This window comes from Megalobrama amblycephala, linkage group LG11 (assembly GCF_018812025.1).
Source record: "Megalobrama amblycephala isolate DHTTF-2021 linkage group LG11, ASM1881202v1, whole genome shotgun sequence".
NCBI classification, from domain to species: domain Eukaryota; kingdom Metazoa; phylum Chordata; class Actinopteri; order Cypriniformes; family Xenocyprididae; genus Megalobrama; species Megalobrama amblycephala.
Window position 1 is genome coordinate 29,286,231 of NC_063054.1, and position 21,791 is coordinate 29,308,021.

General features: G+C 35.3%; 1 protein-coding gene across 2 annotated transcripts in view; it reads left to right on the forward strand.

Annotated features, from left to right (window-relative positions):
• The first annotated feature begins 4,847 nt into the window (after nucleotides 1-4,847).
• The window catches only part of ncoa1 (nuclear receptor coactivator 1), a 69,700-nt gene continuing 52,756 nt past the window's right edge, over nucleotides 4,848-21,791 (forward strand). For both annotated transcript variants that reach the window (XM_048207312.1, XM_048207314.1), the window contains exons 1-3: nucleotides 4,848-5,859; nucleotides 16,562-16,721; nucleotides 21,181-21,353. The gene's annotated coding sequence lies outside the window, so the exon portion shown is untranslated. The remainder of the gene's footprint in view (nucleotides 5,860-16,561; nucleotides 16,722-21,180; nucleotides 21,354-21,791) is intronic.

Consider the following 21,791-nt stretch of genomic DNA (forward strand, 5'->3'; position numbering starts at 1 on the left):
TTTGAGTTTTGCCAGAATAAGCTAAATTTGGACGTTTTAGAGTGGTCTCTGCAGTGATCATAGAAAATGTAGCACCTATGTCCACCAAAAAAGGTAATGAATGTACTTCAACTTGAATTGTCATTATTGGATTTGGTCTTGGATTGTCAGTTATTTGCATTAGTTGTTTTAGTTGAGTGTCTCCCACCTTATCCTCTTCATGGTCTCTCACATTTGATGATGGAAACCAAGGGGAGGGAGGAGATGGTTCATGTTTGAGATGTTGTTTCCTCTCTCTTTGGCAATCCTTGGCCCATTGTCCTCTTTCATCACAGATTCAGCAGCAGCAGTTTTCCATTGATATGATGGACCTTGGTGGTTTCTTGGAGATGGCATATTCTGGTGGTCTTCTTGACTTCCTTCAGCTGCTTTGTGATTGCACCCCAGTCAAGATGTGTGGGGTATGCCAACCTCATTCTGGGAGTCATCCTGCTCCAAGCAGTCTGCTACCTCTGCACCTGCACCAGCATTCATTCTTACAGTGCTTGGGTTAAAAGCATCTTCACCAGTTCCACATACCTCAGTCCATTTCAAAGCCAGCTTGTTGTTGAAGATAGCTGCCCAGTCTCGGCCTGTGGGTCTGTATGTGGCATCGATGTTCTCCTCTGCTCTGATAAAATCCACCACTCGCTCCACCCCCTTTTCTAGGTCCAAAAGTGCAGCATTTGGGAGTTCCTCTAAGTTCCAAGAGTTCTAGGTTCCTTCTCCAGGAAAACTGAAGCACCAGCAGGTTGAGGGCTTCTCGACTCCCCAGTCTGGCCTTGGATCTTGTTGTTATGTTTCTCAAGATTTCTGATTTCTTTTTTTTTTTTTTTTTGGAAGTGATGAAGCAAAAGTTTCTATGAATATTCTCTTGCAATTTGATTTTTTTTTTTACCTCCTCCTGTAGCAATGCCAGTGGCTCATCAGTCTCTGTGTCACTGTCATCAGGTTTAATCTTTTCCTTATCATTGATTGGGGCAGAAGGGACCTTTGCTTCCTCAGTTGCAGCTGCCTGGACAATGGCTTGCGCATGCCATATCCATATCTTCCTCTTCTGGATTCTGCTTTGTGGTTTGCACTGCGTTCCCACATGGAAAGAACCTATATGTGGATATATGCGCATATATGAAACCTATATGCAGTGTATATGTACATATATGCTGCATATATGCACATATATGATAATATATATGCTGCATATATGCGCATATATACTGCATATATGCTATATATATGCTGCATATATGAGCATATATACTGCATATATGCTATATATATGCTGCATATATGCGTATATATGCTGCATATATGCGTATATATACTGCATATATGTGTATATATGCCACATATAGGCAAAATTGAGGTGCATATATGTGCATATACAGGAAATATAGGTCTCCTGTATTGCTTCTTCATATCCATATATATGCCCTATACATACAAGATATGTCTTCTATATAGCTAATGGCAGGATCTGGTCATTTTGTAGCTCATATCTCATTTTTGACTGTCATACATGATGCCTAGCTCATATTTTCTATTATCAAGGCAAAAACTAAGAATTAACGAAAAAAATTATGCAAGAACTTATGTATGTGCGAATGTAGCAGTTATGTATTTAGACAATTATTTTGTGATTCCACTTGCCATGACCATATTTGGGGTTTCCTGCCGCCACGCTGACTTGGGGTGTTGACGCACTTTGCTGCTTCCCAGTCTGCATGAGACATCACAGCGGTAGGTCGCACAAAGTTTTTGCGGTGATTCAATTAAGGCCATGTTTCATGTAACAGCTGAATTCACATGATATATTTGTATGATTGTAATCCAAAACCCCTCTGTGATGTACATTCAGATGTTTCGTTGATTATTTTTCTTTACTTAAGTTACTTTTAATATCTCTCTTTCTCAGCATTGTGCGTTGCTGCCGCATGCTGTTTGTATGCTGCACAAGTCCTGATATATTGCCATTTGTGTTATACAGAATAAAGTGAGGACCTGATGGCAAGATTTTTCGCAGTCTGTCTTTGATTACGACACAACGCAGAAAACACACCGCTACACGAACACGTGAAATTGGTCCCACATGGAAAAAACCTATATAAACATATATGTTTCAATATAGGTTTGATATAGGTTTTTAATATATGTGACATATATAAAATTGGCCGTTTTCCTATATTATGTGTACATATATGTACATATATGTGTATATATATATATATATATATATATATATATATATGTGTACATATATGTGTGCATATATGTACATATATGTACATATAATATAGGAAAACGGCCAATTTTATATATGTCACATATATGTAAAACCTATATCAAAACCTATATTGAAACATATATGTTTATATAGGTTTTTTCCATGTGGGTTAAGGGCTACAGGTTCTGTGGCAGATTTTCTTTGCTGTTTCTGTTGCTTTGCCCACTGCTCTGCCTCTCTCTCCCACTTGTTGAACAGCATCCAGTCTACCCGCTTCTGCTTCTTTGAAGGCAACTGCTTTCTGGTTTCTTCTAGAATTGAAACAGAGTACCGCATGAGTCAAAATACCATTTTGTCAATTTTGGCCACCATTCTATCTGTTCAATTTGTTCATTACTCAAATTCATTTTTTTAAAGGGTCCCCTAAATTCAGGGACCACATCTGGTTTACCACAGCAATTCCCCATTCTATTTAAGCAATTCTTCTTTGCAGAAAGGAAACATAGAGAAAGAATGTACCTTTTTTTTTTTTTTTTTTGTGAAAGCAAGCAAATTCTGTTTTTTCAAATTGTAGAAAAACAGTAGCAATAGTGATATTACTACTTTTTAGAGCATGAAAACAAGTTATGCTTTGCAAAATGCAGAAAAGACAGTAAAAATAATGATATGAAAAGCAAACAAGTTCTTCTTTGCAAGATGCAAAAAAAAAAAAAGCATTAGTGATAATGATATTATTATTTTTTCAGTGCCTTAATGTATTTCTACAATTCTCCTGATTCCTGTTTGAGTAAGAATATAGTTTCTATACTAAAGTGTCATATTACAAAATGTTGTCAAATTGTCTTTTCTTTTTATCTTGGTCACCCAACTTTAGACATTCAATGCAGTATCATACTCGGTGATGCATCAATATATAAAACAATATCAAACTATATATTTTTTTATAATATTTTCTTAGGATATGGAATATTTCTTAATCTATTTCATTCTATACCTGAGATCTCAGTTCTGACATTTCAGAATTGTTGTTATTGTTATTATTATTATTTTATTATAATTATTATTTAATTCAAACAAAGAGCAAGTTGTAGTCTCTCTTACCTTACAAGTTCTTCGAGGCCATGAAAGGATTTGGAAGAAAAAAAGAAAAGAGCTTCCCTTTCCCGCCGGTGAAGGGAGAAGATCCTCAGGCCTCCTGGCTAGGCTCGCCAAAACAGTCGTGGAAATTCTCAATACAAATCTGACTTCACCACTGACAATTTAAACAACTCCTAGTTGTTAATATAATACTACAGTATCTCTAAGTAATTCCCTGAATTCCTGAATACTTACAATACAATACTTCCCTGAAGTATGGTGACGGCGTCCCATCAAGAAGCTACTATCACTACCTCAATCACACTTTAGCTGTTACTTTTGTTGTCTTTTGAGTGTAGAATCTTTAGTACTTCTATTCCTCACTACATGCACATTTAAGTCTTACAGTTGAGTAAAAATCAACGTCTTCTTCACTGTGATTTGTTCTGGTGATTGGTTTGTAATGATCTAAGCTAATCATATGACAGGTCTTTGACCTGAGCATCCTTAGTCTGCATTTTCTGTTGACATAAAATATTTCTATCACAGTCCGATACCTTTCGTGGTCTGAGCCGACTCGCGGATATGATCCGCTCTGTGCTCTCGTGTCCCTGGGCCAGAGCAGACTGTGTTCACGCTGCAGCGGTTCATGTGACACCAAAGTCCCTTTGAGACAAGTCATTTCACTCGGCGGCCATCTTTGAAACACCTCTCGGGCATACAAGTGCAGCTCCTGTCTCTTTGAATGGGGAAACATCAAATTCTCCAAAGCTGTTTGCCAAGCTTTCGATTAAATTTCATACTTGTAATCAACAATGAAATTTGACAACAACTGTCTCATATTTTTTTTTTCTAAACGCTCGAATCATGACAAAAAACTGTTTTTTAGGCTGGTTCAAGCTAATGCACATGCGCAGTCCTAAAAGCGTGTCGCTTGTGCCATATTTCGGAGGCGCGCATCTGGCTGTTTCTATAGGAACCGGAGCTTCTAACGGCCGCTGCAGTGACGCGATGACTTTACCAATCGGCGATTGGCTCTTATATTTAGTTGCACTTTCTGTGATTCAAAACAATATGAGTGACGCGTCTTGTGTTATTCTATAGTCTTTGGTGACACTAACGTGAAAACAGACTTCATTCGCATCAATGGAAAGCATATAGTGCACTATCATGTGGCATTCACCATGTAGAAACTAGTAAATGTGTGAACAAATGACCGATTTCAGCCGCAGCTTCAGTGTCTGTTGATAGTTTAGGAGGGGGTGGGACTTCAGATTCTAGAGAGCATTTGATTGGACAGAAGATTTGATGAGAAGCTGAAGTGTGATGTGTTGTCATGAAAATCCATGATCCATTTTAGCGGAAGTGAGAGATTGTACGTTTTGAATGCTTATATCTCCTAAATGCGAATTTTTGTCATTGTTTTGGAACACTAAAAAGGCTTTTGGAAAGGCTAACATATTCATACTAAAAGGTAAAAAACCATTTGATTTCAGGGGGACTTTAAAGATTAGGAGGCCACATGAATTGAAAAAAAAAACATGCAAGGATAAATCACAATAAATACCGCAGGTATTTCATAAAAAAATGTCAGTTTTGATTTCGTGGTGACTTTAACTCCATTTGCCACTCGCTGCAATTTACCAAGAAGACAAAATAAAAACAAGCCACCCAATAAACCCAGCGTTAGCATAATCAAAATAGTCACAGATATAGTTTTTATGCATCGGGAAAGTAAACAAGAGAAAAAACACAACAGTCCGATTTAGTTCAAGGCAAATTCAACGAAAACCTGGGGCATATTCATTCAAGACCATACCCTGACGGGCCTCCGCGAGCGGCCGTGCGCTCTCTACCCAACAGTGATGGATCCCGTCATTGTACGTTCATGCACTACGCAAGCCAGCGATTCCTCAACCACATACAAACCTGCACAGCCAATCAGATCTCCAAGGCATGCGTCGCCCGGCAACGACCTCAAACTATGCCATAGAGATCAGTGCAGTCGCGTACCTTCTGCGTGACGTGAGCGATCCTCCTGTTTGTTTGTGTAGCTCGAGGATGAAAATGGCGGTGGGGAGAGATCAACGCGAGAATTAAACACACAAATGACCATTTGACTTGGATGACAGCAGCACTGCAGCTCCGTGAGGGAATAAAGAAGTACCTATCGTCAATCAAGTGCATTTACAACAACAAACACCCAGAATTCAACGGGGAAAAAACTGCGTCCTGGATTTAAAATAGCTCCTGAAATTAGCCCGCTAACCTCGTTAGCTTAGCTAGCCTTCAACTGGAAGGTTTAACGGACACCACGGCACCACATTAACGGAATTATTCTGTCGGAATAAGATGAACTCCGCTTTCTCGAATTGCCTCTCAAATGCAAGCTCGGTTGTAGGCGCTGGGCTTGTAGAATTATTAGCATTTGACTGAATGCATAACTAATCGCTCCATCTGGCAGTATTAGCCAGCAAACATCATCCTCCAGCCTTCTCAAAGTTCAACGAGCATCTGTAAGAGGAGAACGGACTGAACAGGTAACTGGAATGCATTCATGTTGTGTATTTGTTGATGTTGTTGAGCGAAGAGATCATGTGGCAGGGCTGAACCAGCTAGAGGTTACTTGCTCTGAACGACCATATTCATAAACACATTGTTTGGATATATGGTTTAGTTTACCAGACAGGTGGAAAAGATGTGGCGTATACACGGACTGCTTTTCTGAGTGGTCAGAAATGCATACCATCATTTCTGCATTTCATACATTGAAATATAGATCTGCATAGTGCGGTCAAAGGATTTGAATTGGATGCGTTTAGTTGTGTTGCTCATTTTTCTCAGTGCATTTGGTTGAAGAGCAAGCGAATGTCATGTCAAGGGATTCAGCATGGGTATTAACTGACACCTCAGGTTTGACAGTGTCAGAATTGTGTCTGCAGGTTTGAAACTGAACTGCTTTGATTTAGTTGAGACTGCAGTTATTTCAGTAATTTGATGAATTTAATAAGAGGAATACGCTTTTCTAACGATATTCAGCTTATTATTATTAATAGGAATAATTGATGTTGTCAATAAGATGAATAACAAATGATAACTATTCTTCGTCTTATAATTATTATTATTATTGACAATAAATGAACCATATTTTTGTTGTTGTTGTTTTTATTATTTTACCAAACAATGATACCAATTATTATTGTTGTTATTGTCTGATCAGGTGCATAGAATATTATTTTTATCTTGTCATATGTCATTCTACATGCTTTTTTTCTTTTTTTAAGTGCAATGTTTTTGTGTGGTGTATGGAGATACTGCAGTTAAATCTTTTAATAATTTGAGTAATAAGAGTAATATAAGATTTTCTAACAACATTCAGCTTTTGTTATTGTTGTTACTACTACTATTATTATTATTAATTGTTATTGTCTGTAATAATGGTAATTGGTAACACTTTACAATAAGGTTCATTAGTTAACATGAACTATTAATGAACTGCACTTCTACAGCATTTATTAATCTTTGTTAATGTTAATTTCAACATTTACTAATGCATTATTAAAATCTTGTTAACATTAATTAATGCACTGTGAACTAACATGAACAAACTGCATTTTCATTAACAAAGATTAGTAAATACAGTAACAAATGTATTGCTCATGGTTGGTTCATGTTAGTTAATACATTAACTAATGTTTAACTTTATCTTTCATTTTAATTTAATGAACCTTTATTGTAAAGTGTTACCTGATAATTATATTATTGAAAATGAAATAATAATAAAAATAATAATCATAATTGTTGCTATTATTTTACCAACCAATTATACAATTAATTATACAATATAATATTATTATTGATGTTATTATTGTCTGATCAAGTGCATAAAATCTGCTTTTATCCTGCCATATATCATTCTACCATTTTTTTGTTTGTTTGTTTTTGCAAGTGCATTGCTTTAGATGCTATATAGGGAGAGACTTCAGTTAGATAGGTCTTTCCAATATTTGACTTTAATGAGAGTAATAAGATTTTATAACAAAATGTATCGTTACAATTAATAATAATAATATATTGAATATTTTTATTAGTATTACTGAGAATAAAGTGATAATAATTATAATAATTTGTTGTCATCATTTGTACCATCCTTGATTGATCCGGTGCATCAAATATGCTTGTATTCTGCCATAAATGATTTTCCTTGATCTAGTGCTGCTTTTTTTGCCCCTGGAAAATGCTGTAATACTTTTCGAAGGCCCCAAAATATGCAAAGCTTGTGGCCAGAATTCACATCTCACTGTCACCCCTCTACATTCCAGCACATATTCATATAAGCATGTCCCTTACATGAACCTGCCAGTCGAGTGATAGAAGATGTGAACTTCCTTGTTTTCAGATTGCATTCTATTTATGCTTTAGTTTGACTAAACAGGAGTTTGCAGCTGTCTTATAACTTTACTTCAAGTCAGTCGACTCACATTCTACATTGAAGGATCTCAAAGGAAATTAATTGAAATAAACTAAAAAATCTTTGATTTTAAGGAGCCATGTAAATATTTCTAAGCAGTTGAATGCATTGCCCTGGTTTTCAGTTTTTCTTTGTGTTATTCACTTAGGGTTTATTGGTGAAATCCAGTTTATTTTGAAATAGATGTTTCATTTTCTAAATCTCAAGGCAGGTAATTGATGTAATTGATGTAACTAATACAATGCAACTGTTGATGATAAGTTGTTGTATTGTCTAATAAAGCTCCCTAATGTTTTTTGTTTACATTTTCTCAATTCAATGAGTAAATAATAACTAACAAATCCAGATTACATCGTGACCAAAAGACGACGATATGGTGCGCCGGGCTCTTGCAGTTTTCCTTCCCTGCGTGTCGGTGCGAGCGTCTCACTGCCGCAGCGTGGAGAGGGGCGCTCAGCTGTGCCTCCCCAGACGTCAGAGAGCTGACCTACATCTCTCTCTCTGAAAAAAAAAGCTTGTGCAGCAGCCTGTGAGAATGTGTGGGGGTAGGGAGAGCGCGCCAGAGCGAACTAGCAAATGAACGAGTGAGGGACAGGAAAGCAAGCCTGCTCAAGCCAGCTATCAGACGCCCACACTGTGAAACGAGAACGGCGAGAGGAGATGGGGACCCAGTGCTCAGTGTCCCACGTCTTGTTATCGTGCTCGGGCTTAACAACAACTCGGGGTTGTTTTACAAAGCGGGCGGTAATCGCACGAGACGGACAAACTCCGCTTCCCCTTTGCATGGAAGTTTGGTCTAGGGGCAACAGTTTCTGCGAGTGCAGCATCTGCTAACTGCTTCCCCTGCCTCAGGAGTTGTATTTACAGATAGCAGAGGTGGGAGGGACAGTCTCGCTCCTAAAGTTCAGAAGTACAGGATGTTGTAACAAGTTCAGTGTGAGTGAAACATCAGTTTCTCCACGGAGAACATGTGCCACACTCTCTGCTGTTATTAACCTTGCCATTTTTGACACCCCTTTCCACTCGCTCACTTTGAAATTTCTCAGCTGTTACTTTTTTTTTTTTTTTTTTTTAAATAAAACATTTGTGCATATCTTTTTTTTTTTTATCTTTTTGTCCAAAGGTGGCATTGAAATTAATTTTCTCCAAATTCATTTAATCTCAATTTCATTTGAATTAAGTTTGATAAGATAATATACAGTATTCAAATTTAGGGTTCATATTGTTTTAATTGTCACCAAACAAAATAAAAATCATTACATTATAATTACCTTTGTAATAAAAAAAAAATCTTTTTGATATTTTAATTATGACCAGACTTTTTTGTTGTATCTTACTTTAGAATCGAATGTTTGTAGGGTCATAGGGTTGTTGTGATTCATAATGAAACAACACCATGCTCAACTAGTCTAGAGCCCTATGAAATCTGTTTTATGTTTTTCCAGATTCTGTTTTATTTTTTCCCATATGCTGTTTTAATTTTTCTGGACTCCATTTTAATGGTTAAATTAAAATTTAGTAATCAAAAGGCATGTCTAATATATTGACATCATGAAACTTATACAATTTAATAACAATTTATTAGAAGTTTAATAAAAATTGCATGTTTAGGGCCCTATGAAATATGTTTTAGTTATTTTTTTTCTCAAATTCCATTTTATTTTTACCAAATTCTGTGTTTTCTGTTTTAAGTTTTCTAGATTTCATTTTAATGGTTTAATTAAATTTTAATAATCAAAAAACATGTCTAATTAATTGAATTCATAAAGACAGTTTATTAATTTAAAAATAACATTTCTAAGAAAAATGAACATTTCTAGAAAAAATTCTTCTTATTTCAGAATTTCTGTGTTGTGTATTTTATTTATTCTGGCTAACAAATGAAGGCATAAAACATTAAATTAATTTATCTTTTAATCATGAAATTAATCAAACTTTTATTTTTAAAAAATAGTTTTAATAATGTATTATTATTAGTGTTAGTATTATCATTACATTGAGAATGAGATGTAGCTAAATTCTACTGTACAACAGTAATATATTTCTGTCACAATTTCAAGTTAAACAAAACTTTTATTTTAACGGGTTGCAGTGAAGACCTTTGTGTTTCTCAAATGAAATGGTAAAATGCTCATGAAGTGACTCTCAGAGCAGATCTGTAGATGAAGTTCATGCATTCATGTGCTCATATAGTGAGCCGGCAGAGGCTGAAAACACCACGAGCGTCACACATGCTGTGGGAAATGAAACTAGTCTGTATCGCGATTTGATTTAAGTGTACTGACCTGTTTTTTATTTATTCATCAAAAATTTGACAAATTCGGTTTTTATGACTGGATTCCATGATTCCGTCTGTGTTTTCCGCATCGCGGAAGTCATAGGGCCCTACTAGTCCAATTAGTCCAAAGACAAGTTTCACTAATGCATATTGCAGACAAAGTCTTGTTTTCCAGTACAAACATCTACATTCTTAAATCAAGATATACTTGAACTTTATTTCAGACTTAAAGGTCCATATAAAAAACTTACAAGCACATACATAAAAACAACAGACAATTATTAAAAAACATACAAAATTTTTGTTCCAGTGTTTCCAAAAACAAGAGTATACCTTAATGTAGTATAATTTAAGACCATTATAATTCCATTTTTTTTCATAAGATTCCTTAATATGGGGACATTATTTGATACAAACATTTGGATCCACCATCGGAGAATTCTTAGTCCATCATTAAATGCCACTTGGAGCCTTTTCATTCTAGCTTTACTGTACTTGCACCACAAGTGTGCTGTATATACAGTGGAGTACAGTACAGAGCATATTTACTTACAACATTGATGCAGCACATCATCATCATCATCATCATCATTTAAATCACTCCTAATAATATGACCCAAGTATTTGACTTCATTCACCACATTTAATACTTGATATCCCATATAGAATAAAAGAAAATTTTGCTTAAGCATTTCCTTAGTTCTAACCAGATATATTTACTTGGGAAGCAAAATTACAGGATATTAAATCTTAAAATGTATAAAAATTAAGCAAGTTCTTGCTTGAAACAAGTAAAAATATCTGCCATTGGGGTAAGAAAAATAATCTTGTCATCTTGTTTTAAGCGTTAACTCACTTAATTTTGGTACATTTTTCAGAAAACAAGAATTGAATATCTTAAGTCATTTTGCTTCTCAAGTAAATATATCTTGATTTACAAATATTTAGAAATTTATATGGGAAAACAAGACAAAAGTACTAAGTAAGGAAATCATTTTTTGCATTGTGACTCAACAGTCTTGACAGGGTTTTATTGTCCCACTCTTGAATCAACACTCCTGATCAAATAATATGGATGCAGTAGCGCTACACGATTGTTAATTTAGTCAGGTTATGCTAGATTCGTTAGGGTTGAATGTGTAAATGAATGACTGGTTGAATATGTATTGAAATGGCAAATAGAGGAACTGACTACTGTGGGAATTTGACAACATTGAGCAGCTGTTTTAGGACTCTGAAAAGTGGTTGAAAGTCAACACCTTCTTCTAAATATTTAGCATTTCACCCTTTCCATCGTTTTATTTGTAAAATACTTAACTGTAAAGCATAAGCATAAATAGACCAACTCTTTTCATTAATATGCAACCCTTTTTCAGTAAATATACAACTTCCTTGTAACAATTCCTGTAATATAGATGTACATACATTTGTCTAGAAAAGATATCATTGAAACTTAGTCAGAATTTACATTTTTTGTGGTAAACACGTGCATAGAGAATAGCTTTGTCTCCAACACGCATTGGTCTATCTTCTATGAATGTCCCACTTTACCAGTATTCACAGTCTGTGACTGTATTAAGCAAATGAATGAATAAGAAAATGATTTTATCATCAGGTTTATTTTTTCAGTTTGTAAATTCAGAGGTTCTTGTTCATATAACAATGAGGAGAAAAGAGGAAGTAGATTATTTTCAGATTCTTATAATCACGAACAAGTTAGGGAATGATGTTGTTTTGCACATAGTCCAGATCAATGTCTCTTTTCCTCTATCAACAGAGCTTACACATGGAAACATTTAGTGAAATCTGCTTATATGCCCTAATTCATTATGTTTCTCCTGAGGTTATTGTCATTATGAAGTGTTTTTTTAATTTAAATGTTTTCTGAAAGTGGTTTCAGTCTATACACAGATGTTAAGTGAATGGAAATGGTGTCAGAGTTCTCATCTACAGATGTTTGGTAGATCTATCATTGTTTGGAGATGTTAGTAATTACTAGACAAACTGTGGACACATTTAGTTGAGTCAATGTTTTTTTCAAACAAAGCTTAATACCTTGCTTTTGTGAATGACAACAGACACCTTTTCCCTTTATCCTTTTCAATTTCTTTTCATATCATCCTTATTCATTGACTTCTAAATGGGCAGCTGTACTGCGTATTTCTATTAGATGCATTAAACATGGTAAACAGCATCCTGCTTTTTCAATTTAGTCCTGAAATTTTCCTTTTCATATGTCTCTGTGTTCCAGTCAAATTTAGTTGTATTAAATTCATTACCTTTAACTATTATTAACTATTAAAAAGTTGTATGACAATGTGAAAGATAGCTCCACAAAAGTCCCCATATGTCATATTGTGAGTCTGATCTGCTGTGCTTTCTTATTTGACTCCGTTTTTTGGGCCTGTTTGTTTTTTTTCTACAGATTTCTATCTAGAATAATTAAATGTATCTTGAAAAGTTAGTTAATTCTTTTAATTTAAAAACATCTATGTATATTAGTATACAAAGTAATTTGTTGGAGTTTGTGTGCCCTCATTCACAGACTGTATTTACATACTTGTTCTGTCATTCCTTCGTTCTTAACATAGGCATTTAGGCTATTGGTAAACCCTTTTTTTTTTTTTTTTCAACTTTTGCATTTGCTTCTACTTAGCTGCCTTTTTTAACTTATCTTTACTTTTTCATTTCTTCATCACTGTAATGTTCCATTGAAACGTTTTATGAGTATAGGAAGAGTTTGGCAAGTCAGCATAAAAAAAGTTCTCAGAGTTTTTATGCGTCATTTTGCCCTCATGTCATTTTAAAATATAAACATATCTATCGTTTAAAAGTTTGGGCTCTGTAAGATTTTTTTAAAAATGTTTTTTTGAAAGAAATCTCTTATGCTCACTAAGGCTGCATTTATTTAATTAAAATAACAGGAAAACAGCAATATTATAAAATATTATTACAATTTAAAATAACTTTTGCTTATTTTAGTATATCTTAAAATGTTATTCATTCTTGTGATGGCAGAATTTTCAGCATCATTACTCCAGTCATTAGTGTCACATGATCCCTCAGAGATCATTCTAATATGTTGATTTGGTGCTCAAGAAACACTACTTATGATTATCAATGCTGAAAAAAGTTGTATTGCTTAATATTTTTTGTGAAAAGAACATGATTCTAAGTCTTTACTGCCATTTTTGATCATTTAAAAAAAATCCTTGCTAAATAAAAGTATTTATTTCTATTTATAAAAGTATTTATTAGCCAAAGAAGAGAAATTTTGAAATGCTTATGGAGACTTTGATTGCAGATGGGAACTGAACTTTTTTGCGGGCATTGTGCATTTGCTTGCAAAATTGATGCATTTCACTCATTATCATAGCTGGTACATAATTGCCACCTGCATGTGTTAACCAATGTGGTTTAATATCATTTCCAAATCAGAATGTTCACTTGCATGCACTGAAAGTGTACTGATGACTTGTTTTGATTGTCTTGAGTTTCTCATGATTCTATTCTCCCAGGACAGAGTATAATTTTGGTGTTTTGAAAATAAACAACAAGACAATGCTGACATCACTGGTTCTGTCTTGATATTTTCATAAAAGAAATATTAAGAGAAGAGACAACAGCCTCATTTAATCTTTAATCATGCTGACATTTTAAAGCTGAGTTTTTCTGGAATTTACTTTTCCTGTTCACTGTGTACACTGGATTTTATTAATGAATGATCATTAATCAAAAATGACCAAAATAAATGTCATAAATGACCAAAAACCTGTTGCTTTACATATGAAATCCATTCAGTATGCTCACTTATCACATGGCTTTCTGATATAGCCTACTCCAGACTGATTGATTGTGGGATTCTGAGGTCAAATATTTTTGTATAATGTGTCTAATGACTACTAAACTGTATAACTGACTATTGTTATCCCAGACAAACAATTTCCTGTATAGCTGTGCTAGAGCACAGCTCTCATTTCACTCGGCAGTCTCTTTCTTCTCACATAGTACAGAAATCTGTGCCCATCTGGGCTGTTCAGTATGTATGTAGCCATGGAATAAGTGCATAATCAATTCTTTTTAAGTTATATCTCTCAATATTGACTTTCAAAATCTTCGTTTTGTGGGCACTCTATTGGAATCACGCTTAGCTTCACTATTATGCTGCACTATAATAGCTAAATGCAGCCAATAGTAGGCTTGTAGTTATGGGGCCCAGAAGACCATATCAGGTAATATGTGGTTTATACTGCCACCTCTGCAGAAAAGTAAGAGAGTTAAGTAAAAAAATAAGTTTTGAGGTTGTCTTGTGCTGCCCATCTTTCTCATAAAGTCCACAATGATCAATATACAGTATGTCTATTGAGTGGTTTAGAATGATACATTCATTTGAAATAGATTTTTTTTTTTTTTTTTTTTAAAGATGTAGATTTTTCATCCTGAGTGCTAATCAATAGTCCTCAAGCATGCTAAAAGCCCTTTTCTTCCTTGTTTCAGTTTTTTCATTTACTCTCCCATTATGTTTTGGGAAACATCAGTAAAACATGAATTTTTTTTTTGTCTTTAACTCCAGTTTTTTTGTATTAAATAGTGAAATGCATTGATTTTAATCTTATTTTTGGCTTGGATAGCTCAATATCAAGGTTTTGTAGTACATATCTAGGTTGTGTTTCAAAGTAATGAACAAAGCATTAATTATTAATAAATGTAGCCTTATAAATGTGTTGGTAGGCTTGTTCTTTCAAATATGAAAAGAAATGATCCGACTGGTGCTTCAATTGATAGCCTACTACACTTCAAATACCTTAAGGGCCCCATGAGAATCAATATTGTTGGTAGAGAATACTGGCCTGGAACAAGAACAAAGGCCCATCTGAAGTCAAAAGCTTTATGGTGTCCTAGTTGCTATAATCTAGAATGCATACACGCACACCATCAGTGATCTCTGCCCTAGGTCTCACATCTGTTGAGGTGAAGTAAAAGGTTCTTAATTAACACAGCAGGAAATGTTCGCTTTCATCTTCTCGCTGTATACAAACCATTAGATTTGATCACAGCTCAGTAGGGGTGTAACGATACGCTCAGGTCACGATACGATACGTATCTCGATACGGAGTTCACGATACGATACGTATCACGATATTTTGAACAAAATGAAACTGAAATTCAAACAAGATTTATTAAAAAAACATGAACAAATTTCAATAATTTTCCTTGTTGTACATACAAGATCACATTTCAATAAAATAAATAAATATAAAATTTTAATAAAAACCTTCTGTATTCAAATTAACAGTTGAATAGGGCTGTCTGTCACTGAAAAAAAATGTTAAATTTAACATGAACTTAGAATTATGAATAGGGGCCGTTCACATATCGCGTCTAAAAACGCGTGGAAGGCGCGGCCGCACCGCTTCTCCTTCTTTCCAAAGCGCTTGCGCTCCCGTGGCGTCGGTCGTTGCTATGCAACCATGAACTGAGCTCTCTAAGAGGATCAGGATGTTTCTGCAAAGGATAAATGATTTCTAGCCCTTGCATTAGTTTTACTACGAGATATATTGATGGAGATAAGATATAAAAACCACCATGTACAGCTATGATCAGCTGTTCGGCTGAGCTTTTGATGTTTTGTTACGGAAAGGCCATAGCTGATCGGTTGATTCTTGTCACACGACCTGCGGTGCGCTTGCGGCATTCTGAGAAGTTGAGAATTGCACGCGCGTCGCGACCGCGTTGATCCCTTTATGAGCGCGCCTGCCGCGCGGCTACATTTGAAAATAATAACTGACTTGCACGCGGAAAAGACGCAATATGTGAACGGCCCCACAGAACTTCTTAAAGCAAAGCATCGCAAGCGTCTTTTGCTTTTCTGTGAGCACAGCCGTTGCTGTGCACTGCGGTGAAAGAAAGCCACGACGTTTCTCACGCGACCATGCAAGAGACTGACATGAGAAACGTTTAAACCTGCTTGCAAGATTCAATGTGTGCCCGAAACACTTACTGAACTAGAGAGCTGATTGAGACACACCATTTACGATAAATCGTTACACCCCTAATACTTATAGTAATTTAAAAATGTGGTAGCATTGGATCTGGACAGGAAGGATAACTCTGGGAGTTGGAAGGGGTGTGTCGCGATTCTGCCTTCTCACATCGCGATACAGGTTCGTGGACCTGCGTATCGCGATTTCGGTTTCATATCGCATATCGTTACAGCCCTACAGCTCAGTGCTGATCAGCTGCTTGCCTGAAGCTGGTATGAAAATAGATAAGCTCACTCCTCACTCCTTTTTTTGTGTGTGTGTGTGTGTGTGTGTGTGTGTGTGTGTGTGTGTGTGTGTGTGAAACTTCATTTCAAAGTTTGAGACAGTGCTAGACTTCATCACTGTTAGATCATTTGTCTTAAGAGGTGTTCGCAGTGACAGCGTTTTGCAAAATGTGTTGTTTTTTGTGATTGATTTTGCTCACTTTTCTCTCTCTCATTCATCCACAGGTTGCATTGAGCACTAATTTCCTCCTGCCTCCCCTAGTGGGATGGTTCTGCATGACAGGGAGGGTATGGTTCTGTAACCCCCTCTCTGTCCTCCATAAACCCAGTGGACCACAGCCATAGTGTTCCCCTCAATGAACATCCCTCTGGAGCCCTAGATCAAGTAAGTCAGTCACATTGGGTTTTACAGACACAGACTCTCAGTGACCCCAAGTATTAGATATTCTCTATACACTTCAATAACTTTCATTTGAAACATCTAAACTCCTTTTTGAAAATGTTGGATCTAGACCCATTTTGTGTTGATACTAAAGCTAAAAAGTATTTATAAGTCATTTACTGTCATTGCTGTAGACTTACAATAATGATGAAAGCCGTATATGGATTCATCTGCAGCCTTTTTCGTGGGCAGAAAATGTTTGCCTACTTTTTAACCATCAAGGTCCTCTCTGAAGTCACTACGTGTGCTGATGTGCAGCAGTTTATTGATGTGGATATGGTGCAATGGTATAAACAATTTGCCAAGCCCTGGTTAGGCTTTATTTGTGTGGCTTATAACTAGATGTAATCTAACAGACCTTACTGTTGCTATGGCAATGCAATGCAAAAACAATTTTGAACACTTAAACATCTATGACTAGTCTGTTTCAGTGTTTGTTGAATTTTCACATTCACTAATAGCATGACATTCATGTTTGTTACATAACTTCCCGGCAATTTTGTTACCTTTTCCTTTTTATACTAATAGGTAAGTGGTAGTTAACCCTAACCCAACCCAAGTAGTTTAGTTTAGTTTAGTTTAGTTTATTAAAAAGCACATTTAAATAAATAAATGTACATTTATTAATTAATTAAATTAAATAGACAAAATACAAGCAAAACATTTAAATGAAATAATAATTTAAAATAATAAAAAATAATAATTTTAATTTAAAATAATTAAATACATTTGCAACCTCTAAAGCTAAAGAATTCCACCATTTTTGAAATGGACTGCCATGTTGTTTTAGTATTATTTATATTCTATTATAGTGTTTATTAATATTTTGAATTAGCTTATGTATATGTATATATACAGTACAGTCCAAAAGTTTGGAACCACTAAGATTTTTAATGTTTTTAAAAGAAGTTTCGTCTGCTCACCAAGGCTACATTTATTTAATTAAAAATACAGTAAAAAACAGTCATATTGTGAAATATTATTACAATTTAAAATAACTGTGTACTATTTAAATATATTTGACAAAGTAATTTATTCCTGTGATGCAAAGCTGAATTTTCAGCATCGTTACTCCAGTCTTCAGTGTCACATGATCCTTCAGAAATCATTCTAATATGCTGATTTGCTGCTCAATAAACATTTATGATTATTTTCAATGTTGAAAACAGTTGTGTACTTTTTTTTCAGGATTCCTTGATGAATAGAAAGTTCAAAAGAACAGCATTTATCTGAAATACAAAGCTTCTGTAGCATTATACACTACCGTTCAAAAGTTTGGGGTCAGTAAGAATTTTTATTTTTATTTTTTTGAAAAGAAATGAAAGAAATGAATACTTTTATTCAGCAAGGATGCATTAAATCAATCAAAAGTGGCAGTAAAGACATTTATAATGTTACAAAAGATTAGATTTCAGATAAACACTGTTCTTTTGAACTTTCTATTCATCAAATAATCCTGAAAAAAAATATTGTACACAAATATTTTGTACAATTGTACACATTAAATGTTTCTTGAGCAGCAGATCAGCATATTAGAATGATTTCTGAAGGATCATGTGACACTGAAGACTGGAGTAATGATGCTGAAAATTCAGCTTTGCCATCACAGGAATAAATTACTTTGTGAAATATATTCAAATAGAAAACAGTTATTTTAAATTGTAATAATATTTCACAATATTACTGTTTTTTACTGTATTTTTAATTAAATAAATGTAGCCTTGGTGAGCAGACGAAACTTCTTTTAAAAACATTAAAAATCTTATTGGTTCCAAACTTTTGGACTGTACTGTATATATATATATATATATATATATATATATATATATATATATATATATATATATATATATATATATATATATATATATATATATAAAAGTTCGCCTAATATAATAATACTAATATATATATTAGTTTTAGTAATTTTGCTTTTGTAACTTTATTAGTTTTTGTTTATTAAAAATATTTTTAATTAGCTTTTATTTTATTTTTTTTATTTAGTCATTTTAGTACGTACTTATTTCAGTTAGTTTCAAAGGCAACATTTTTAATTTTCTCATTTACTCACCCTCATGTCGTTCCAAACCTGTAAGACTTTCGTTCATCCATTGACAAGTCTATGCAACTACCACTTTGAAGCTTCAAAAAGTTAAGATCTTAAAACGAATCCATAGGAATCGAGTGGTTTAATCCAAATTTTCTGAGGAGACTGAATCACTTTATATGATGAACAGATTGAATTTAGGCTTTTATTCACATATAAACATTGATCAGCGAACATAAACAGAAGCTCAACCAAGCGATCGAGTCTTCATTTGTATCTTAATTTGTGTTTCGAAGATGAACGAAAGTCTTATGGGTTTGGAACGATATGAGGATGAGTAATTGATGACAATTTTTTTTTAGTTTTTGGGTGAACTAACCCTTTAAGTAATTAAAAAAATCTTAATATTTCTACTCTCTAACAATGCACTGATTTACACTCGGCGCCGCTCCCTTAAATCGCGTGCTCCCTGCCACACGAGCTGTCGACTATATTACAGCGCATTTACAAAGTTCACACAGCTAATATAACCCTCAAATGGATCTTTACAAGATGTTCGTCATGCATGCTGCATGCATGCTTCGAATTATGTGAGTAAAGTATTTATTTGGATGTTAAAGTTTTATTCTGAGTGAATTTGAGGCTGTCCTCCGTGGCTAACGGCTAATGCTACACTGTTGGAGAGATTTATAAAGAATGAAGTTGTGTTTATGCATTATACAGACTGCACATGTTTAAAAATGAAAATAGCGACGGCTCTTGTCTCTGTGAATACAGTAAGAAACGATGGTAACTTTAACCTCATTTAACAGTACATTAGCAACATGTTAACGAAACATTTAGAAAGACAATTTACAAATATCAGTAAAAATATCATGCTATCATGGATTATGTCAGTTATTATTGCTCCATCTGCCATTTTTCGCTGTTGTTCTTGCTTACCTAGTCTGATGATTCGGCTGTGTGCAGCTCCAGACGTTAACTGGCTACCCTTGTGTAATCCCTTTCATAATGTTGGGAACATGGGCTGGCATTATGCAAATATTGGGGCGTACGTAACAGTCGGTGTTATGTTGAGATTCGCCTGTTCTTCGGAGGTCGTTTAAACAAATGAGATTTATATAAGAAGGAGGAAACAATGGGGTTTGAGACTCACTGTATGTCTTTTCCATGTACTGAACTCTTGTTATTTAACTATGCCAAGGTAAATTCAATTTTTGAATCTAGGGCACCTTTAAGGGTGTGTCTCAATCAGCTCTCTAGTTCAGTAAGTGTTTCGCGCACACATTGAATCTTGCAAGCAGGTTTAAATGTTTCTCGCGTCAGTCTCTTGCTTGGTCGCATGAGAAAAGTCGTGGCTTTCTTTCACCGCAGTGCCGCAGCAACAGCTGTGCTCACAGAAAAGCATAAAATGCTTGCGATGCTTTGCTTTAAGAAGTTCTGTCACATGGCTTGCACCGCAGGCCATGTGACAAGAACCAACCAATCAGTTATGGCTTTTCCGTAACAAAACATCAAAATCTCAGCCGAACAGCTGATCATAGCTGTACAGGGTGGTTTTGTATCTTATCTCCATAAATATATCTAGTAGTAAATAGGGCTGCACGATTAATCGATTTCGATTGAATCGCCTTCGATTATGAACGCGATATTGCGTAGCTTGTCCGCGAACTACGGCTCTGTATATTAAGTGCCGCTCCATTTGAAAGCAGGTGATGGACATTTACCGCTAATCACAGAACCGGCTTTACTGACGAGACACGCATGACAATCTCATGCGATTAATCGTGCAGCCCTAGTAGTAAAGGTAATGCAAGGGCTAGAAATCAATTTATCCTTTGCTGAAACTTCCTACTCCTCTTGGAGAGTGCAGTTCATGGTTGCATAGCAACGACCGACGCCACGGGAGCGCAAGCGCTATGGAAAGGAGAAGCGGTGCGGCCGCGCCTTCCACGTGTTTAGACGCGATATGTGAACGGTCCCTTAGGATTCCTAAATCTAAGTTCATGTTAATTTTAACATTTTTTTTTTCAGTGACAGGCAGACCTATCCAGCTGTTAATTTGAATACAGAAGGTTTTTATTAAACCTTGAAATGTGATTTTGTATGTACAACAAGGAAAATTATTGAAATTTGTTAATGTTTTTAAAATAAGTCTTATTTGAATTTCAGTTTCATTTTGTTCAAAATATCGTGATACGTACCGTATCGTGACCTGAGTATATCGTTACACCCCTAGTTTTAGTTTTAGTTAGCAATAACGACACTGCAGGACTGTCAATCATATTCTGCTGTTGTGTGATTGTAGCATAAAATGGCAGTGAAATCTAACACAATACATTGCTTCTTCCACAGGTTACATTGGGTGTCCATTCTCTGCTGCCTCCCCCCGGTGGGATGGTTCTGCATGACAGGGAGGGTGTGGCGCCATAGCCCCCTCTCCTTGAGATCTCTCCCACCTCATAAACCCAGTGGACCACAGCCATAGTGTTCCCCTCAATGAGCATCCATCTGGAGCCCTAGATCAAGTAAGTCAGCAGATCATGCAAAAGCTCAAAGCTGTGTTGAGATAACCTGAACTGGCAACAGCTGAAACTGTGGATCCAGCCATAACAAGCCTTTTTATAGAGGACATGTTTACATAATCATCCAGTGTTGTGGAGTAACTAACTAGAAGTTATGATGGTACTTGCCTGCATTCTTAGTAGTGTGACAGTAGCTCAGCTGTTTTCAAAATAGTCTAGCACTTCCAGTAACAAGCTATTTTCTCCAAGTAGTGGCGGCATGACTAAAAGTTACATCATCGTTGTTTGTCACATTATATCACATGCAGCCTCACGTGTGCCGAGGCAAAAATCAAATACTTGTAACATAATATTGGGTATTGATTTTTGTGATTCAGACCATTTGTTCATACATTGTTTTGTAATGAAATCTATCTAACTGAGATCCTCTTTTTTTTTTCT